We start from the raw sequence: 21,910 nt of genomic DNA on the forward strand, positions 1-21,910 counted from the left end.
TAGCTGTTTAATGGGGTGTTACTATAGGCTAGGAAATGTAGAGGGGAGATGATTCTGAAATGTTTAGACAGATGAGACAGGCAAGTGATGGGAGGATGATAATGACTAACTTTTGAAGCAGGAAATAACATAAGGAAATATAATTCCTTAAGCTACTTAGGGGCAACTATCTTCTTCAGCAGGTAGTTGAGCAAAATGTGGGACATGAGTGTTGGATTTAATGTCTCATTCCATGATAATAGGTGTCACCACAGTGATGCCAATTGGGAGACTGATCATTTGGTCAGTGGCTATCTAGGTTTTTCAGAGAACAAAATACACATGGAATTACAGAGCAGGGAACTATAATAAATTAAGGAAACTGATTGGCGATATGCAGTGGCTTAACCATTTGAAGGGGAAAGAAATCAGCAGTGCCTGGGACTTGGTCTGAAATCACTTATTTATGACAGTGTCATATTGTATTCATAAGGTCAAGAGGATGAATAAGGAGTGAAATTGATGGATCATAGAATTATGTCAGAGCTTCTGTGAAAGATTGTATGGAGAAGATATTAAGATCACGGTGCTGCTCAGCAGTATAAGGTACAGTCTAGGAAGGTGACAAGTATATTGAGGAAGGAGAAATTGGCATGTGAAAGGAGATTGGCTGAAGAAATAAAGCAGAACTTGAATTCTACAGTTATGTTACTAATAGAAGAAAGGGTGAATATGGAAGACTGATTTTTGTTTCTGGAAATGAAATACAGGTCACATCTGCCAAAGATAATGGAAATATTCAGCAAGTATTTTGTTAATGTATTTCATGTATAAGAGGAGTTTATAAAGGTGGACAAAGACTGAAAGTTAAAGAATTGAGAAGTGTTTAGAATATTAAGTATACTTGATGTCAGTAAGGCTGTTGCACTGGATGGAATATTCCCAAATGGGAATATATTCCATGTATTACAGGAATGTGCAAAATAGCCAGCAGTGCCCCTGAATTGGTTGTTCAACAAGAATAAAGCATTGGAGCAGTTTCAGAAGAATGAAATGAAGGAAAAATAGTGCCACTGCATTAGGGAGAATTCCAATCAGTGGTCAGTCTTTAGTATATCAGGTGTAGTGGTGAGGTCTTAGAGACAGAATACAAACTGGATATCTTTAGATTAGAAGCAGCATGGATTTGTTATATTCCATGTATTACAGGAATGTGCAAAATAGCCAGCAGTGCCCCTGAATTGGTTGTTCAACAAGAATAAAGCATTGGAGCAGTTTCAGAAGAATGAAATGAAGGAAAAATAGTGCCACTGCATTAGGGAGAATTCCAATCAGTGGTCAGTCTTTAGTATATCAGGTGTAGTGGTGAGGTCTTAGAGACAGAATACAAACTGGATATCTTTAGATTAGAAGCAGCATGGATTTGTTAAGGGGGGGATGTCTTGTTGGGGTAACATGGTTATATTTTATAATAGGGTGACTAGTATATTGGTCAGAGGAGATGCTTACACAGTGCTTTATATGGATATTGCAAAAGTATTGTTTGTATATAGGTTATAGGCAGTGGTGAGCTATAAGAGCCCTTTGTTAAATTTTTCTCAAATATGCAAGCCCCTTGTTCTTGTTTATTTATTTATTTTTTTTTTTTTCAAACATATTAAGCGACACACTCATAAGGTAACCTAACAAAAATTAGTCTATTCGGCAGTGTATAGATTATTTGGAATTATTGTTTCAACTCCTCTATAACGAATGCGCCCAATTTTGAAAATAAAATAAGCGCGTGCGCTATCTTTACCCTTCTCTCTTCTAGTAGCCAATCAAATGTTTAATAAAAGATTATAAAAGATTTCATTCTTATTATATTTTGATAGTTAAAAAATGTTTTTCTTATGTAAGATAAATTAACAGTTGATTGTATGCAAATATTTCATGTTTAGATCATGAAATATTTATTTAAAAATGATAGCCTTTAGAGGTTGATTGTTCTCTCATCCTTATTGATTGGAATTTGTACACAAGCTGTATTTTTTATTTTATTTATTTATTTATTTATTTTTTTTTTGCGAGCCCTTTGTTAAAATTTCCATAGCTCACCACTGGTTATAGGAATGGTTGACTAATAGGACCCACTGAGTAATGTGTGTAAGGGGGGGGGGGGGGGTCCCAAAAGAGCAAGGTAATGATTGTGTGTATTACATGGTTTAGGAACCACTGTTGTTTAATTTACGTATCAGTGATGTAGTTCAATGTTTGAGAGGAGATATTCAGTTGTTTCCTGATTATCCTAAATTAGGAATAGCAATGTCAGTATGTTCTGAAGTGATGTAAGAGGATTTGAACAAGTTGGTGTTTTGGGATGAGGAATGGGAATGTCATTTAAAAGTGCATAACCTTAAGTGTAAGGTTATGCACAAATTTCTAAACAAAATTTGGAAAGCAAAACCAAATATTCAGTGCATCCCTAGACTGAGCTATATAAACATTATTGAAGCGAAGATGAAACAGTTCAAAAACAAGAACCAAACCTTGGAATCTCAGAGAAGTAAACTCTGATGAAAACATTAATTGATACAACTAGAAATTGGAGGACGAGTGCTGTAAAGGGAATTAAAGATGATAAAGGTGAGGTGAAAAATGAAGACAAGCATATCCCAGATATGTGGATACTTTAAAAGACTGTTAAATGAACCAAGTAGTAACATAACAGTAGTAGAAAATTTTCAAGAGGAATACCAAGAGAAGTGCATATCAATACTTGATGTAGAAAAAGCCATCAAAAACTTGGATGCATAATTCACAGGGTCTGTTCAGAAGATTGAATTACATTATTGGAATAGAGCTCTCATAGTTGCAAGCTACAAGAAAAGGGAATAAAGCTGATTGAGAATTACAAAGGAATTTCTTTACTAAGCGTTCCAGGTAAGATTTATGCAGGCATACTTGAAAAGAGGCTGAGAACAATTATGGAAGAGAAACTAGAAGACCAAGCTTGGTTCAGGCCTAATAGAGGTTGTCAAGATCAGATTTTCACCTTATAACAAATAGTAAGTCAGCAGTTAGAATTGAAGGAAATACAGATAGTTTGCAAAATCAGGTGTAAGATCACGATGCACATTGTCTCCATTCTTATCTATATGGATCACATTATGAAAGAAATTGATATTAGAATTGGACAAGCTTGCTTTATGTATATATAATGTACTCCTAAACATCCAGTGCAAGTCTCCAAGATTCTCTAAATTAAATAACAGCTCTAACAAATTTGGCATGAAAATCAGCAATAAATAACCAAAACTATGAAAATAGGCAGGAACATAGAAAAGTTAAGCTGTATTCTCAGTGGAGAACCTATATAGAACAAGTGAATTATTTCAGCCATTTAGGCATTGTTTTTAGTGAAGACTTATACAGGCACCTCCACCAAGTGTGAATGAAGACTTATTGTGGGAGACCCAATCTATCATAATAGAGGTTGAAACCATTAACAGAAAAAGCACTCACAACTGACTGTGGCAACCCATTCCACTCATTCACCACTCTCCAAGCAAAAAATCTAGACCTCACACCCCTACTAATCACACTGTCATTCAATCACCAACCCTCTTCCTGCTATATATCAATGACCTACTGCAATTGACCTCCAACCCAATACACAGTTTTGCAGATGACAGCACACTTCACTTCTCGCTTGCGTTTGATAAGCCATACCTTTCACAACTCACCTCAACCTACAGAACATCAACCACCATCACCCTCAACTCCGATCTCCAAGCCATTCTACAACGGGGTTCGGATAACCTGATAAATTTCAATGCCAATAAAACCCAGTTCTGTACTATTTCCCATAAAAAAGAACAATTTTTCCCAGTATCCTTTTTTGATGATACCTAAATTTCCAGACAGTTTGAGATCTCGCTTCTTGGAATCACCCTTACATCAAACCTCTCCTGGTATTAACATATCACAACCATTGCATTCTCAGCCTCAAAAAAAAAAAAAAAAACTAGGATTTCTCTTTCGCTCAAGACATTACTCACCCCCGAACAGCTACTAACATTATACAAATAACAAATCTGCCCAGCTATTGAATACTGCTCCCACATATGTGGTGGGGCCCTTAAAAGCCACAGAATGCTCGACTCAATACAGAGGAGAGCAATTAGACTTATCAATGATCCATCCCTTACCATCTCTCTCCCCCCACTTTCACGGACGTATGGTCTCTGCAGTATGTATATTCTACAAATATTTCCATGGGAAATGCTCATCCGAAATAACATCGATAATTCCTCCACTCAGTACAAAGCTCATTGGAACACGTGCAGCTGCTGCTGCACAATATCCCTTCACAGTACACCTAGAAACAGACAGAACTAGTTTCTTTTCCTCTTCCTTCATCCTTGTAACTGCTGCATTGTGGAACAATCTCCCACTTGCTGTGTTTCCCAAGGAATACCATTTAAAGTCATTCAAATCAAATGTAAACAAATTCCTCCTTTCCCAACCCATGTACATTAGTAGTGTGCACTACCCATGCACGCTACTAATATACTATAGATTGACCAACCAACCTCCTGTGTATGGGCCCAACATAAAAAAAAAAAAAAAAAAAAAAAACTTCCAGTGATGACCCCCTTGTTCTGGTCCCTCTAGCCAAGTGCTGAAACAATCCCCTGCATCTATCCCATAAAACGTTTTAAGCAACTTAAATGTTTCTATCACATCCCCTCTTTTTCTCCTATCAGCCAACTTGTGCAATCCACACACCTTCAATCTATCCTCATAGGGCACATTCCACAGGCCACTCACCATCTTGGGTTGGGAAAAGAGGAATTTGATTTGAATGACTTTAAATGGTATTCCTTGGGAAACACAGCAAGTGGGAGATTGTTCCACAATCCCCTGAATATCCCCAAGAAACGGAGACTAGACATGAGCACAGTAATCCAGATGTGGGCATATCAAGGTCTTATAAAGAGGAATTATAACTTCGTTATCTGTACTCGTTAATGTGTTCTTTACTAGACAGGTAATCTTATGTGCTACCTTAGCAATATGTCCTCTCTGTAAATTTTTTTCTCTCTTTCTACCACCACATCTAAATCTCTAGCTTCATCTATTTCCTGGAGTACAGTGCCATCAATGTGATACATGGCTTGTAATCTATTTATCCCTTTGGAATAAATAGATTACTTTACATTTCTCGACATTAAATTGACACCCATTAACTTTTGTCCATGCTGACAGCCTATTTAAATCGTCCTGCAAGCTCTCCACACTACCTTAACTATTACTCTACCTAATTTCACAACATCAGCAAACAACTGAATATTTCCTTTCAGGTTATTTCCTATATCATTTATTTATAAACTAAACAGTAATGGTCCCAGCACTGGAACCTTGTGGTACACCACTAGTCATCTGTTTTCACCTCCATATACAACTTTTTGATATCTGTCCAGCAGCCACCCTCTTATCCACTTAACCAATGTCATCCATCCCCATTTGTTCTAATTTGTATACGAGTGTTCCATGTGGTATTTTGTCAAATAACTTCGCAAATTCAGCAAAATCATTGTGTAGCCATTTCCTTTATCCAACTTAGCTGTTACTCTATTATAAAAAGTTAGTAAATTATTAAAGCATGACCGATCATTCACAAAGCCATGTTGACCCTCATACAGTATCATATTTTTATCTACCCATTCTTAAATTTTCTAATACTTTTACCACCATGCCTGAGATAGTGATTGGTCTATAATTTGCTAGTGTAGTCTTAGAACCTATCTTATGCAAAGGAATAATTTTGCTCTCTTTCCACTCCCTTGGAATACTATCAGAGCTGAGACTTAAACAGGTTAGTCAAAGACATTGCTAGTTCTCTTGCACATTATCACAAAACCCTAGCTGATATCTCATCTAATCCCACAGCTGTATTTACATTGAATTTCTGCAATATCATAAGAACCTCAAATTCATCCACCTCTGTTCCCACATTAGTGTCTGTCGCATAGGTTAAAGCAGTAACCTCACTAGGAAGATATATGCTTGTAAAGTGGTCACTCAGTAACTCAACTATTTTATCCTTTTCCATCTCCTCATGACTACCATTGCTTGTTAAGGTTAATCTTCCATATCATTCTTCCTCTTACTTGCGACATAATGAAAAGATCTCTGAGATTTCCTTTGGCATGCTCAGCTAAATTTTTCTCATAATCTGATTTTGCCTTCCTTCCCATAATGGTCATCTTTCTTGCCTGAGCCTTGTACTCTTCATGAGTTTGCTGGTCACCTTTCTCTCTCTATATATATCTCCCACAACATTTTCTTCTTCTGCAGCTCATGCTTACTGATATTACTCATCCATCTAACACTCCTACCTGATTAATCCTCATTACTCTAGGTATACAATTTAATACAGCTTCCTCTAGATCAGAGCTTCTTAAACTGTGGGTTGTGACACCAAATGGGATCTCGTAACCAAATATTGGATTTCTGGTTTCGTAACCGAAAAAGGTTTCTGGACGCACGACTAAAAATTAATTCAGATTCGAGACCTTATAAGGCAAACAATATGTGTGTGTGTGTGTGTGTGTATACACATTGTTTGCCTTATAAGGCAGTAGTGTGTGTATACACACACACTATACCAATAATTGTCCAGACATATGTAAATGGTAAAATTATATGTATACCAAAGAATTGTTTTAAAATAAATTTCTTTATGATTTATTATCAGTAAACGTTTGATTTGTATACCTATTTATATAGCTATATACCCAGGGTTGCGTAAAAATTTTTCTGCTGAAAAGGGGTCATGAGTAGAAAGGTTTAAAAAGTGCTGTTCTGGATGACCCTTAGCTATATCCCGTGTACATCCTTACAGATTTAAGCTTCTGTTTATGCATATCATAATCGCCTGCCTTGTAGTTCCACAAATATCCCTTGATAGAAGATTCCTCATATTTTACAATTTCCCAAGTGAAGACTGCATGGTCACTTTCACCAATTGGAGGCAATGTTGTCACTTTGGTTATGGATAGCTCCTGATCCTATGACCAAGTCCAATACTCTCCCACCCCTAGTCCCCTCCATCACATTCTGCTGGCAATAATTATCTCTCTGCAGGTATATAAATTCCATTTCCTTTCTGCCATGTGATCTTTCTTCCTTCTAGTCTATATCTTCATAGTTGAAGTCCCCATAATAATCACTTGACCTGTTCTCATTGTACTAATTTGGTGAAGCATGTCTTCCAGATCATCTGTAGCAACAACCTTTACTTTCTGAATTGACTACCTTATTCAATATTTTTGCTTGAGAGACTAGATTACTCACTTGGTCATTCTCACACTCACTTGCTTCATGGGTGCCTTCACACAAACTCACTTGCTTCACCTAATTGCTTAAGTTTCCCTGAATTTCCACTTCAGCATGTTCGGTGAACAACGCTCTCTCCAGACACCTAACACAAACCATTCAGATGCAGTCCATCTGCATTGTACAAATCATTCTTTCCATCAAACAGAATCCACAGATCCACCAATTCTACATTAATCCTTTTGCACAATCTCCGTACAAACTCATTAGCTATCAATGCCCTCCTCAGTTTGCATCTATCATAGTGTGGTAGGAATTTTACAATCTTCGCCTTCTTACTCTTCAGTTTTGCCTCTTCTAACAATTCCTTTACATCCTCCCTCATAGAATACTTCTCACCTCTCTAATCATTAGCACCAACCAAGACAAGATGGCAAATTTAAATTTGAAAACAGACAACAGAATAAGCAAAGCTGGTATGGCCTGGAATTAGTTGAATATATTTATATGAAATAAGTTAAATTAGACAGAAGGCTAAACCAGCATTATATAAGACAGTGTTCAAACCATTTGTGAATCTGAGAATTGGATCAGAAAGAATTACACGATTAAAAGATTAGAGACAACAGAATTTTTCTGAGAAAAATTAGAGGACTAAACAATGGCATCATGATAAAACGGAAGATATTAGGAAAGGGCTTGATGTTATCGGCATTGAAGATTGTGTGAGGAAGGCTAATCTAGAGTGGTATGGTTACTTTTGGGTGAGGCACGGTTAGCGAATCAGGTGTTTGATCTGAAATGGCAGGAAAAGACCCAGAGGAAGACTTAAGATCTTGATAGATGCCTTGGAAGACAGAAATGTTAGATACAACAATATTGGAGTGTTGATAAGTAATAGACTAATTTGAAGGGAAATTGTTGATATGACATTGATAATTTAAATTTGATCATGTACTGCTGTCATAGTAGTACTCCCATTGAGAATACATATCAGGAAATGACGTTTTCTGATGTTTTAATTTTTAATGGGACATTCTCTGTGATGCTATCGGTTTGCTCCAATAATTTCCCTCAGATACATTTGTGATCTTGAGTGTTTGATCAGCTTTTATTAACCCAACTCTTGATTTCTTTTTAACTGATTCATGAGTTAGTTGATCTCAAGCATGGGCAGTTGTTCCCCCCCCCCCCCCTGGAATCTGTGTTTTCATCCTGTAAACACTTAATTTACACTGGATGCTGTGTATAATTAGTGATAGTCCTGCACCTGCTATCTCTGATTATCTAGTTTCTCACCAGTGGAGATTGAACTTATCCTTCACTCTCCAAAAGTTGGATAGGGCTAAAATGGCAAGGCAGCTAACAGCCTTGCCTACTCTTATAGTGGAGTAGGCAAGGCTGTTAGGTGTTAGTGGATTTATTATTTTATATATAACTCTTGATCTGTTCATTAAAATTGATTTCAGCAGTCATATATAGCCAGCTTAGTGTTAAATTGATTTTCCTATTATCTAGTTTCCCACTATACTGCCAGTCATATTCTGTTAGTGCCATATTTAATTTGTTGTCAGAATAGTTAAAAACATACATTTTCTATAGGTTTGATGTTTGAAATGCAGTTGATATTAATTGGTTTACTGCCTGTTTTCATAGTTTGCCAATTTTTTCCTTGATTTTATGTAAAGTAATTTTAAGTGACTTCATTATGAGTTACAAATCAATGAATAATCCTTTACTATATGACAATTATCTTACAGGTGATATTTTCAAGAAATGTTATTAGGACCTACTTGACACAGAAACTAAAGTTGCGCATAATATGCAGCTGGACCATAATTGTGGTAAGTATTTGCAGAGCAAAATAGCATGTTTCATAATTTTAATGTATAGTAAGTAGAGATATGCCAAATATTCAGTTTTGCTTCAGTATTTGGCCAATTCTGTCTCTATTTCAAATGTTCTGTTCAGCCGAATCAATAGCAAGATTCAGTATTCAGTCGGCTGAAGCAGAAAAATTCTTGGTGAATGGTCATAACAATGAAATGGAAAAGTCTGCCATTATCTTGCACTACTTCATACAAGGTTTTGCTATCTTTCTTCAGAGTTTAGATAATGCAGTCTTAAAAGTTGTTTATATTATGGTGTATTAAAATTTGTCTTAAAATATTGAAAAACAGTACAATTTTGGTCATAAATAACAATAGAAAAATTTTGGATATTTTATGATTTACATGAAGATTCAAAATGTGAAAATGTAAAATATGCAAACCACAAAATAGCTAGATGAAACATTTTAATCATGTAAAAATGCAAGCATAGTGATCACAAGTAAGTGGTCATGAATCTAAAGTAAATCCAACAAAACAATAAGCATTTGATTTTAACAAATAATCTAAAAAGTGAAAGAGGATGCATGGCCTGTTTATCCAATGATTGCATTGGATAACAGGCCATAAAAATAAATAAATAAAAGGATTTCCAAGATTAATTTATAAGGTTATAGCAGCTATCAGTGTATTCATTGAATGAGTTTTTCAAAGGCAGAAATATTTAGGAAGAAACTAGATGTTGGTTTCTACCAAAAACATCAAAAAATTTATTTTCCTCCTTTTTCTCATTTCCATGTGGTTACATGGTTAGGAGGAGTATTATTAGACATTTTTCAATTTTTCTTCATTCTGCAGTTTTGGTTGAAGCATGCTAAATTCAATTTTATAAGCAAATGTTTTGAACGAAAAATATACACCCATTTTTATTTTTTTCTCAAAACATTTGTTAATGAAATTTAATTCTGCATTCTTTGGCCATATCATGGTTTTGTCACATTCCTAATAGTAAGTTGAAATAGCAGGATACGTTATTTTGGAGACATGCAAGAAAGTCAGGAAGAATAGGGAACTTATAGCAGAATTCTTTTAAGGTAGGGCTAATGGGCAATTCATCTGGTATTGATGCTTGTATATTGATTGCCATTTATGTTTATCTTTAGTCTATTTTCCAGGCTGTTTTTATAGGCAGGAACATAAAGTTCAGATGCATTCTGAATGGAGTGCCTGTATAGAACAAGTAAAATATTTCAGCTATTTAGGCAGTTTTTTGTAGTTATGAAAGGTTATTAGTAAACCTATTGTACATTTGTACCTTGGGTGGGCTAAGGATTTTCCCTCCCCCATTTTTTTTTATTAATTTTACATATTTTTTTGTATTTTTTCATAGTCCAGAAACCTTGCTCTAGAGACTAAACATGGATCTTTTTCAAGCCACTTCAGGCTGCCAATAAGCAGGGCAGTTGTCTCTCACCAGGTAATAAAATTCATCTCCTACATAAAGACCATCACAAACATCCATGCCCACAGTGGAATTAAAACCCGTGCCCTTTTTGTTGGAGGATGAGTATGCCCACATGACCAACCAGGCTAACAAAAATAATTCATTTGCCCAAACAGGGACATGAACTCTGGACCATTAGGTTAAAAGCCTCTCCTGACTGAGCTACCTAATAGTAAGTTAAATCTAGTAATAGACAATGGCATAAGCATAGCTGGTATGGGGGGGAGCCAGTTGAATAAATTTATTTGAAATAAGAGAGAAAGTAGCCAAAACACTAAACTAGCAATATACAAGACAGTATTCAGACCAATTTTTAAGTTATGGATCTGAGATTTGGACTAGAAATAAAGCACATGAACAAAAATTAGAGACCACAAATGTTGGAATTCTTAGAAAAATTAGGGGTCTGAACAGATGGCATCAGTGGTAAAATCATATTAAATGACGGCTAATACTAAGAAGGAACTTAGTATTTTTGCATTCAAGAATGTGTGAGCAGGGCTAATCTAAGGTAGTATGATCACTTAGATAGTATGATCACTTAGATAAAATGGGTGAGAAAAAGTGAGCAAAACAGGTGTTGCCAAAATGGCAGGAAAAAGACTCAGAGGAAGACCAAAGTGTATGTGGGTTGATTCGTTCAGAAGTGTCTTTAGAAGAACGAAATGTTAGATGCGACAATATTAGAGTGCTGATGACTAATAGACTAATTTGGAGGAAAATTATTGATATGAGATTTTTAATAATGTAAACTTAATCATATGGTGCTTTCATTATAGTCTTATGCCCCTTGAGAGTACATATCAGGAAATTGATGATGAAATTTATTAGCCTAATAAATTTAATAGTTATAGGCAGGGCTGGCTGGTGGTGTGTGCAATATACACAGGTGCCTAGAAGATCTCAAAAAATATGAGATAAGAGTTTAAATGAACAACGAATGGTACAGAATGGTACATATAATTATGAATGTACGTAGTCTTCCGTTCGGGCCACTTCAGATCTTCCCGGAAACGAACAAATAAATTCTGAAATTGTATCCTGAACCCGATTATATCATTGTAATTTTTGATTAAAATTTACAAAAATATACTTAAAATAGTTCTTTATTTTTTGATGTATCATAAATTAACTTATGATTAATTGTTGAGTTCCATGTAAGGGCCGTGTCCTGATTTTAATCGGATCGGATGCATTTGGTCCGGCCATAAAAGTCTGCTTGCTACTGATAACTCATTCTTCTTGACATTCGAGCCTGTTATATTAGCGGGCGGCGTCAGCGAACTCTCGAGTCCAATGCGAAACATTCTTGTAAAATTCTCTTATCTATTTTTGTTGAATCTTCAAAATTAATTTATTTATTAATGCAAAATTAATGTAAAGAATATTTCAATAAATCTCTTAACTTTATATTACTATTTTATATTATTTTGAAAATTTATATACTTGAAAAAATTCGTATAAGCAGGACTAATCCATAGGTAACATTATACTGTAAAGCGGTTTTCATTTGTTTTTCATTTCCTGTTCGTTTTATTCACACTTTATTAAAAAAAAAAAAAAACTTTTTTGGAAAAGTGCCGAACATTAATCGCAAACACAAGAAAAATACTATGCACCAGTCCTGGTTATAGGTAGGTGTTTTCTTCATATGAGTATAGATCCAATACAGAGTGCTTGTTTTAAAATTCGGAATAAGACATTGATATGATTCAGGATCACCTGAATTAATTTTTTTAATTGGGGGATTTAAAGGAGTTGTCAGAAGAAGCAAAACTGCAGAGTGAGAAGGTGAAAATTGTAAGTCTCCTTATGATAAAGGCGAACTGAGGAGGAGGGCATTGATAGCAAATGAGTCTATATGTAGATTGTGCAAAAGGAATGAAGTAGAATTTGCGGATCTGTGGTCTCTGTTTGATGGAAAGAAGGATTTGTATAATGCTGTGATAGACTGCATCTAAAGGATTTAAGTGCCTGGAGAGAGCTTTGTTCACTGAGCATGCTGAAGTGCAAATTCAGAGAAACGTGAGCATTTAGGGTGGAAGCAAGTGAGTTTGTGTGAAGGCACTCATGAAGTGAGAGTAGGGTAGTCAATTCAGAAAGTAAAGGTGGGTAGGGACTAAAGGGATGCTGCAGTTTCTATATGCTAATGCCAGAAGTATCAGGAATAAGAGGGAGGAGTTTTTGGTATTGATTAGTGCAACCTCACCAAAAGTTATAGGCATTAGTGAGACTGGGCTAACAGCAGATGACGATGTAGTTACAGGAATTGAATGGAGGGATTTAGTATTTTCAGAGATTACAATAAATTCAGTTTAATCCTTTATCAAAAAAAATATATTTTTTCAGAGAAGGTAGGATGGGGGATGGAGTACTGCTGATGATAGCAGATGAATTGCAATAAAAACAAATGGGAGACAGGCAGATGATAGATGTTCATTTGATGTGAGATTAAGGCCAGTAAGACAAAATATACAGTTGGTTGTTGTTGTAGGCCAGGGAGTTTCACAGATAATCTGGAAGACATGCATCGTCAAATTAGTACAATGAGTACATGTCAAGTAATTATTATGGGGGACTTCAACTATAGAGATATAGACTGGAAAGAAAGGTCAGTTGCACCTGCAGCGAGATAATTACTTAAGGTATCACGTGATGGAGGGGACTAAGGGTGGGAGAGTATTGGACCTGGTCATAGGATCAGAAGAGCTATCCAAAACCAAGGTGACAACATGGCCAATGTTTGGTGAAAGTGACTATGCAGTCTTGACTTGACAGATTGTAAAACATGAGGAATATTCTAGAAGTGATATTTGTGGAACTACAAGGTAGGTGATTGTCATGCTTAGGAAGGATCTTAAATCTGTACCATCGCATAAAACACTGCAAGGTTAGGATGATAGTAGTGCATGGGATATAGTTAAGGGTCATCTAGAGGAAGCAGTATTAAATTGTATACCTAGGGCAGGGGGTCGGCAACCTGCGGCTCCGGAGCCGCATACGGCTCTTTGAATGAATAATTGCAGCTCTTTATGTTATTAAATGATCTATCTAAACATAGAAGTAAAGAGAAATTTTTTGTAGGTCAAATGACCCCTAACCATATGTCGATACTCAAAAAAACGTCGGTTTACATTGGGCACGATCAGCCAGGCAGAGCACTATGCAAGTGCTATGTTGTAGCAAAAATTAATCGCTACAAATTAAATTAATTTCTAGCGAATGGCGATCGAGCAGTTGGCTCGGACACATTTATGACGTCACGCTAGGCTAGCACATGTAGTGCTACGGTAGTGCTTGCCTGTCTGAACCTATTGTCTTCGCATATAGCGCAGATGTGGTCTGTAAATCTGCTCATTTTGTTAAAATAAGTAAAGGTTTTGTAGTGGACGTTGCAGTGCTTTTATTTACTGGTGATTGTGTTATGTAATGTGAATATTGTAACATTAAATTAAATATTAACAAAATAAAAATATTTTTATAGTATGTAAAATTTCAGCAAAGAAGAGAAAGATAGAACAAGAAAATTGGGAGTTTAAAAGTGAATGGACTGAAACCTATGCATTTGTAGCAAATACAGCAGGATTTCCAATGTGTTTAATATGCCATGAAAAGCTTTCAAACAATAAAAAATCAAATATACAAAGATATTTTTTAAATAAACATGATACATTTGACAAAGCATATCCATGGAGAGATGAAAAAAAACGGCAGTAGAAGAGTTGCAACACAAAGTAAACCTAACTAAATGTTCATTTTCCAAATGAATAAAAGCATCAAGAAATAAAACTATTGCTAGTTTTGTGGCCGTTCAAGAAGTTGTTAAATGAGGAAAACCTTTTACAGACGGCGAATATCTGAAAGAATGTTTTATTAAAATGTCCAAATATCTTTTCTTCGATTTTAAAAACAAAGCGGAAATTATTACAAAAATAAAAGACATGCCATTATCTGCTAAGATTGTAAGAGACAGAACTATACGAATGGCAGAAGATATAACAAATCAGCAGGTTACAGATCTAAATTCAACACCAGGATTCTCCATTGCCTGTGACGAATCGTGATGTAGATGACATTGTACCTATTTGTAGATACATAAGCTCTCAAGGACCTCAGGAAGAATGACTTGATATACTGCCACTTACAGGACAAACTCGTGGAGAAGACATTTAATCTGCTGTTACCACTTGCTTGAAAAGTAAGGGTATTAATATTAACAAAATAATATCTGTTGCGACCGATGGGGTGCCAAGCATGAAAGGTACATAAAAGGTTTTGTTTCTTTATTTAAAAAACAAATAAATTTTGCATGACGCGTTTTCCTTTCACTGCATAATCCATCAAGAGATACTTTGCGCACAAACTTTACCAAAAAAATAGTGATAGATTTGGTTGTAGAAATTGTTAACAAAATAATGGCAATACCACTACATCATCAGAAATTTTGTGAACTTCAGAAATTTTGTGAACTTCAAATCAATTGCAAATATTCTGATCTTCTTGATGCAATTTGCCACCTGCCTTGGAAAGGTTAAGTTGTTTCTAAGACAAAAGGACCTTGAATATGCACAGTTAGAAGATACTCATTGGTTACAAAAATTCTACTTTATACACACTAAACAAGAAACTACAGGGAAAGGGAAATACAGCAGTTTTGCTTTTAGAAGAAGTGATTTCGTTTGAATAAAAATTATATTTGTTTGCGACAGACTTAGAGAAAGGCACATTATTACATTTTCCTACGTTGAAGAAATATCAACAAGAACAAGCTGATAATTCCATAAATTTAACCATTTTCAAAGAAATTGTGGTAAATATGTGATCTGAATTTAATGGGAGATTTGAGGAGTTTAGAAAGAACAAGGCAACTATGTCATTTTTATTGCGACCACTTGAAATTAATCCTGCCGAATTAAAATTTTCACCTTTTGCTGGAATTGATGAAGCTGCATTCTAACTTGAGTTAGAGGACCTGAAAACCAAGGATTTGTGGAATTCAAAATTTACAAATCTTGAAGCTGACCTGGAGGAGTTGGAAAAACAAAAATCTACCCTTGCAATAGAACACAAATGGTCTGAAATAGAAGATCTTAAAAAGCAAGATCAGATTGTATTTGACACGTGGAATTGTTTACTGGACACTTACATTCAGTTAAAAACATACACATTTGGACTTCTATTGATTTTCGGATCGACATATTTGTGTGAGCAAATATTTTCTTATATGAATTTTATTAGAAGTAAGTTGAGAAACCAACTAAACAACGCGAGTCTTTCGTCATGTTTGAAAATGAAAATTACGGCATATTCGCCGCATATTGAGAAACTATCCGAAGTAGTTCAACAGCAAAAGTCACACTAAGAAGGTATTTTAAATTAAAAAAAATTAAAGAAATAGGTATGTTATTGGATTTTATATATATGCTTTTGTAAGGAGAAGGAAATCTTTGTTTGTTATTTAATATTTTAAAATATCATATAATTTCATGTGGCATGTCACCCCTGTGTTTTACAAGTATGATAACGTGTTACTGTAAAAAAAAAATAAATAAATAAAAAAATAAAAAAAACGTGCGGCTCCCTAATTTTTTTTTTTTAACAGATATAATTTTAAAAATGGCTCTTTACTCCAAAAAGGTTGGCAGCCCCTGACCTAGGGTAAGAAGAATTAATCAGGTAGGAGTTAGATGGATGGATAACAGGTCTGGCATGGATTCTATAACTTCCCAAGTGATGCCAACAATATTAGCTGACTTGGCCAACGTGCCATTACAAGTGAAACCTCCTGCAAGCAATCTGCCCAACAGAGAATATAAAGCCCTTCTACATCTTGGAAATAACAAAAAAAAAATAATAATAATACTGGAAGGGAAGAAATGGAGCTACTCTCATTTTAAACTACACAAATTATTATTATAATAATAATGAAGAAAATGCTGTGGAGAGTATATAAAGAGAAAGGTGACTAGCAAACTCGTGAAATTACAAGGGTCAGGTAAGGAAGGCAAACTCGGATTGAATAGAATCTAGCCGAGCAGGCCAGAGGAAATCCCAAAGAGTACTTTCGTTATGTGGCAAGTAAGAGGAAAATGACTATGGAATATTAATCTTAATGAGTGATGACGGTCACGAGGAGAAGGAAGGATAAAAATAGTTGAGTTATTGAGTGACCACTTTGCAAGGATATATTATCCTAGTTGAGGTTACTGCTTTAACCTATGTGGCAGACACTAATGTGGGAACAGGCAGATGAATTGGAGGTTCTTTGGATATTGCAAAATCTCGATGTACACACACAGCTGTGGGATGAGATGAGATATCAGCTAGGGTTTTGCAAGAATGTGCCAGGGAACTGGCAGTGCCTTTTGACTATGCTGTTTAAGTCTTAGCTCTGGTAGAGTTCCAAGGGAGTGGGAAAAGTGTCTTGTAATTCCTTTGCATAAGGGAAGTTCTAAGACAGTATAGTACCAAATTATAGACTAATCAGTATCTCAGGTGTGGTGGTAAAAGTACTGGAAAAAAATTGGTAAAAAAGAGAATTCAAAAATAGGCAGATAAAAATATGATACTGCATGAGGGTCAACATGGCTTTGTGAAGGGTCAGTCATGCTTGAGTAATTTACTAACTTTTTATAATAGTGTGACAGCTGAGTTGGATAAAGGAAATGGCTATACATTGACCTTGCTGGATTTTGCTATGGCAATAGAATACCACATGGAACTCAGTTATGCAAATTAGAACAAATGGGGATGGATATGACACTGGTTAAGAGGATAGTAGGGTGGCTGCTAGACAGATATCACGAAGTGGTATATGGAGCTGCAGAATAGAGGCAAAAACAGGTGACTAGTGGTATGCCACAAGGTTCAGTGCTGGGACCATTCATTTGTACATAAATGATATAGGAAATGACCTGAAAGGAAATATTCAGTTGTTTGTCGGTGATGTGAAATTAGAGTAATAGTTAAGGCAGTGTGGAGATCTTGCAGGACGATTTAAATAGGCTGTCAGCATGGGCAAGAGTTAATGGGTGTCAGTTTAATGTTGAGAAATTTAAAGTTATGCATTTTGGGATAAATAGATTACAAGCCATGTATCACATTGATGGTCCTATACTCCAGGAAATAAGTGAAGCTTGAGAGGTGTGGTGGTAGACAGAGTTAAAGTTTAGAGGACATGTTGCTAAGGTCGCCCATAAGATTACTTAGCTATTGAAGAACATTAACAAGTAGAGATAAGGAAGTTGTCATTCCTCTTTATAAGATTTTGATACGCTTTCATCTGGATTACTGTGTTCAAGTCTCCTCCCCTGGGTTTCTTGGGGATGAGGAAGCAGTGGAAGATTCAGAGGTGAGTGTCCTGTGGAATGTTCCCTATTGAGGTTGAGGGGATGCGATAGAAACATTTAAGTTGCTTAAAGGATTTTATAGGATAGGCGCAAGAGAAATGTTTCAGCACTTGGCCTAGAGGGACCATAAAAAGGGAGTCATCCCTGTAAATTGAATCAAGGTGTGGATTGTAAGGGTGTGAGGACTAGATTTTTTACTTGGAGAGTTGTGAATGAGTGGAATGGGTTGCCAGAGTTGAGAGCTTTTTCTGTTAATGGGTTCAAGGAGAGGTATGATAGATTAGGTCTCTCACGATGTCTTCGGACTACATGGAACTGCCCGTATAATAATAATTGAAATTAAATCAGGTGATCCTAATATTATTTTACAGCATCTCCATGGAGTCTGGAGACTCGTCGGTGACCCAAATTAACCATTATACACAAATCCTGTCATACCCCTCCTTGAATCCACTCACTGTCGGGAATTCGCAACTAATTTTGGCAATCCATTCCATTCACTCACCATTCTCCATGCAAAAAAATCCGCATATCCCTACTAACCATATTATGCAACTTCCATGGATGTCTCCTAGTTCTGACTATTTGTCATATATTGAAAAATATATCACATGGCCCAATATCTATTCATCATAGTGATTGACTATATTTTTAAATTGATTCAAGTTAAATTCAGAATCCTCATCAAAGACCCATATATACAGATGCACCATGAAGACCTCAGTGTTGCAGATGATATAGTCCTCATTGACCCCAACATTACAGATACTCAAAACCACTTCAACAGCCTTAGGAGAACTGCAAAAATATTTGGACTAAAAATAAACTACCAAAAACGAAGATATTAAAAAGTCAGATAGATGGGCACATCTATATAAATCAAAATGATCACCTTGACGAAGTAGAGGACTTTGTATACCTAGGATCACACATCTCAGATTCCTTAACAGACATCAAGACAAGAAAATAGAAAGCACTCTTTGTGGTAAATTACTGGTTACCTTAAATCTCGCAGATTCACATCCCACTCCAGTTCCACAGGATTCTTAATGAAATATGGAAGTCGAGCCTCATCTCAAAGGAGACAAAGATTCGTCTTTACAAGTGCACCATCTAGTCTATCTTTCTGTACGGTTCCCAGACCTCGAACATCTCAATAAAAGCAGCAACTGATATTATAAATAGCTTTGGAACTACTTGTCTTAAGATATATCCTGGATTACTCCTGGCAAGACCACATCCTAACTCTACTATATTAGATGAAACCCAGCAAGATCCTCTAGTATGCACTGTTCAAAGGAACCCTTTTGATGCTATGGTCCTCTACGCCCCTACAGATGGAAAAAATGGCAGACCCCAAACTTAATATTGGAAATACATCAGCAATATTCTCCCCCCCCCCCCCCCACACACACACAACTCTCCCCATCAGAGATCCATCAATTTGCATATGACAGAGAAGCCTGGTTTTCCTTCACGTCATAAGAACCTCCAAGTCCTATCTTAGTGTACACTTATTTGTTTTGATTGGTTTTCCTATTTATAATTGTAAAATTATAAATAAACGATGATGATGCAAAATTTCACTTGTATCAATTTTATAAAACCCTTTAATACCCCTATCTTAAAAGTTTCTATCATGTCAACTCTTTTCCACCTATCAACTAAACTTTGTAACCCACAAACCTTCAACCTATCCTCATAGGGAGTATTCCGCAGACCTATCACCATCTTGGTCACTCATCTGAATCCTCTTTTCCCCCTCTTCTGGTCCCCAAGAAACCCAGATGACAAATCTGTGCACAGTTCTCAAAATGTGGGTGAATCATAGCCTTATAAAGAGGGATAATAACTTCCTTATCACCAACTTTTCCAATACTTCTAAAAACCACTCCTGATATATTAATTGGTTTGTAGTTTGCTACCTCTTCCTTGGAGCCACTTTTATGCAATGCTGCTATGTTACCTGTTTTCCACTCCATTGGAACCCTGCAAGAGTTGAGACTTAGATTGACATGGGCTGATATGCCATCCAGCCCCACTGCTTTGTTCACATTCATATTTTTTAACATGCTAAACTTCTCCTGTTTGTCTAACTCAATGTTGATATGCATATCTGTAACATCAGCAACTGTAAAATCATTGGAGGTTTTGCGGGGCCTCGGTAAAAAGTTATTAGTGGGGTCCAAAAATATTTGCAAAATTTTTTTGTCGAAAAAATCAATTTTATTAAACATAATTTACAAAAATTAAATACATAAAGTTATATAATAAAATATTTCTCGTATCAGTACATCTCTGAAACATCAAAATTCTATTATCAGATTTTCTTAGAAATATGAAAGTGTGGGGGTCACTCTGAGCACGGGAACTCAGCCTAAAAACAGACATCTGAGCCAGTCCTGCAGTCAGGTACCTTTTCACGATGTTCATATGCCATTTTAGTTGCAAATTTTTCAGTAGAATTTTATTTCTAAAATTAGCATCTGTGAACTGCCTTAATAATATCCAAAATCTCAGGTGCAATTTGAAATGATTTCAAGTTATATATACGGGGCTTGAAAAATTTTGGGCTAGCTCTCCAGGCAGACAAGTATCTCATTACATGTTAACTTGGATGGCTGTAGTGCTGAAAAAGAAGAGGGATATTTTGCATATTTTACTGAGATCCACTACAGGGACAGGATAATGGCACTGGAACATCTCTGGAATAAATGTGGAATAAAAAAATTAGTCTTAAGGGAGATTATGTTGAAAAATAAAAATAATTTTGAAATTATAAATTCGTTTTTTCATTGTTAGGCCGAGAACTTTTCGTACCACCCTCGTATACAGATACTTCTACAGTTCATTAACCGTAATTTATCATTTAAAATTAAAATTGTCAACAATTCTTTTTCTAATTCTTTAGAAGGGCAGATAGGTTTAGCAAAATTTTCATAGCAGACTGGTTGCTAGTATCTGCTTACTGTAGTTTCATTATGGGATGTTGCTTTTTTTTTTTTTTTGTGTGTGTGTGTGTGTGTGTGTGTGGAAAGGATGGTGCCTAGAATTCTTTTTCTGATTGTAAGGAAGTAATAAATACCCCAGGAAAGCATCTGTTTCCATTAGGAACAGAAAATGAATCTAAATATACCAAATGAAATTACAAAGATAAGCCGAAAGGATACCCAAGTGATCATTTACACTTTGTTCCGCCGATAGTTTTTTCGGCATTGAAACTCTATGGATTTCGACCAGAGTTTCGTACCAGGCTATAAAATAAAACGGGATTTGCCATCTCCCTCTCAAATACCAAATGAAATGTTTTGTGTTTACAGTTTCTTGTGATTAACCTTTTTGTTTTCTTGTGAGAAGTTATGCTAAAAATGTAATTTACTACTCCTTTTTTAACTCAAGAAACTAACTGAAAGTTTCAGTGATTTATATAATTTGAGAATAATGTGAAAATTATTCATTTGCTGGCATGGTGGTGCATGTAGCTTTCCTTGAAGCTAATGATCCTTAAAAAAATTGATTATTATTATTACGTGACACTTCCAGGGAGTCTATAAACTCATTTAGGGAAGGCACCTACTCTATAACTCTATCTCCAGCACTCAATTCACCAACTACAACGAACCACAACTGCACCAAAGCCATCGACCGTCCACCACCACTAGTAATTTCACAGATAATCACAAACATCCATGCCCACTGCAGGATTCGGACCCACAGCCTTTTGGCTGGAGAGCAGATACGCTAACCACTTGGCCAACCAGGCCAAAATTTCCCAGTGTGACTGGATAAACAGTACATTACTGTAATAATAGTAATGACAAGCCTTCCATATGTCTCATAAGAAATATTAAGGCATCTTGAAAATATGTCCAAGTTAATGGAAGAAATAAAGTACGTTGGGAATCTTTATGCTAATTTAAAAGTAA

The 21,910-nt window shown here is 35.8% G+C and overlaps 1 protein-coding gene across 2 annotated transcripts in view; it reads left to right on the top strand.

Annotated features, from left to right (window-relative positions):
* Nucleotides 1-21,910, top strand: part of LOC150105354 (uncharacterized) — a 129,340-nt gene that overhangs the window by 32,464 nt on the left and 74,966 nt on the right. For both annotated transcript variants that reach the window (XM_090394090.1, XM_090394091.1), the window contains exon 2: nt 9,063-9,146. The gene's annotated coding sequence lies outside the window, so the exon portion shown is untranslated. The remainder of the gene's footprint in view (nt 1-9,062; nt 9,147-21,910) is intronic.

Source organism: Typopeltis vanoorti, chromosome 6 (assembly GCF_054136105.1).
Source record: "Typopeltis vanoorti isolate ZY-2024b chromosome 6, IOZ_Tvanoo_1.0, whole genome shotgun sequence".
Taxonomy (NCBI): domain Eukaryota; kingdom Metazoa; phylum Arthropoda; class Arachnida; order Uropygi; family Thelyphonidae; genus Typopeltis; species Typopeltis vanoorti.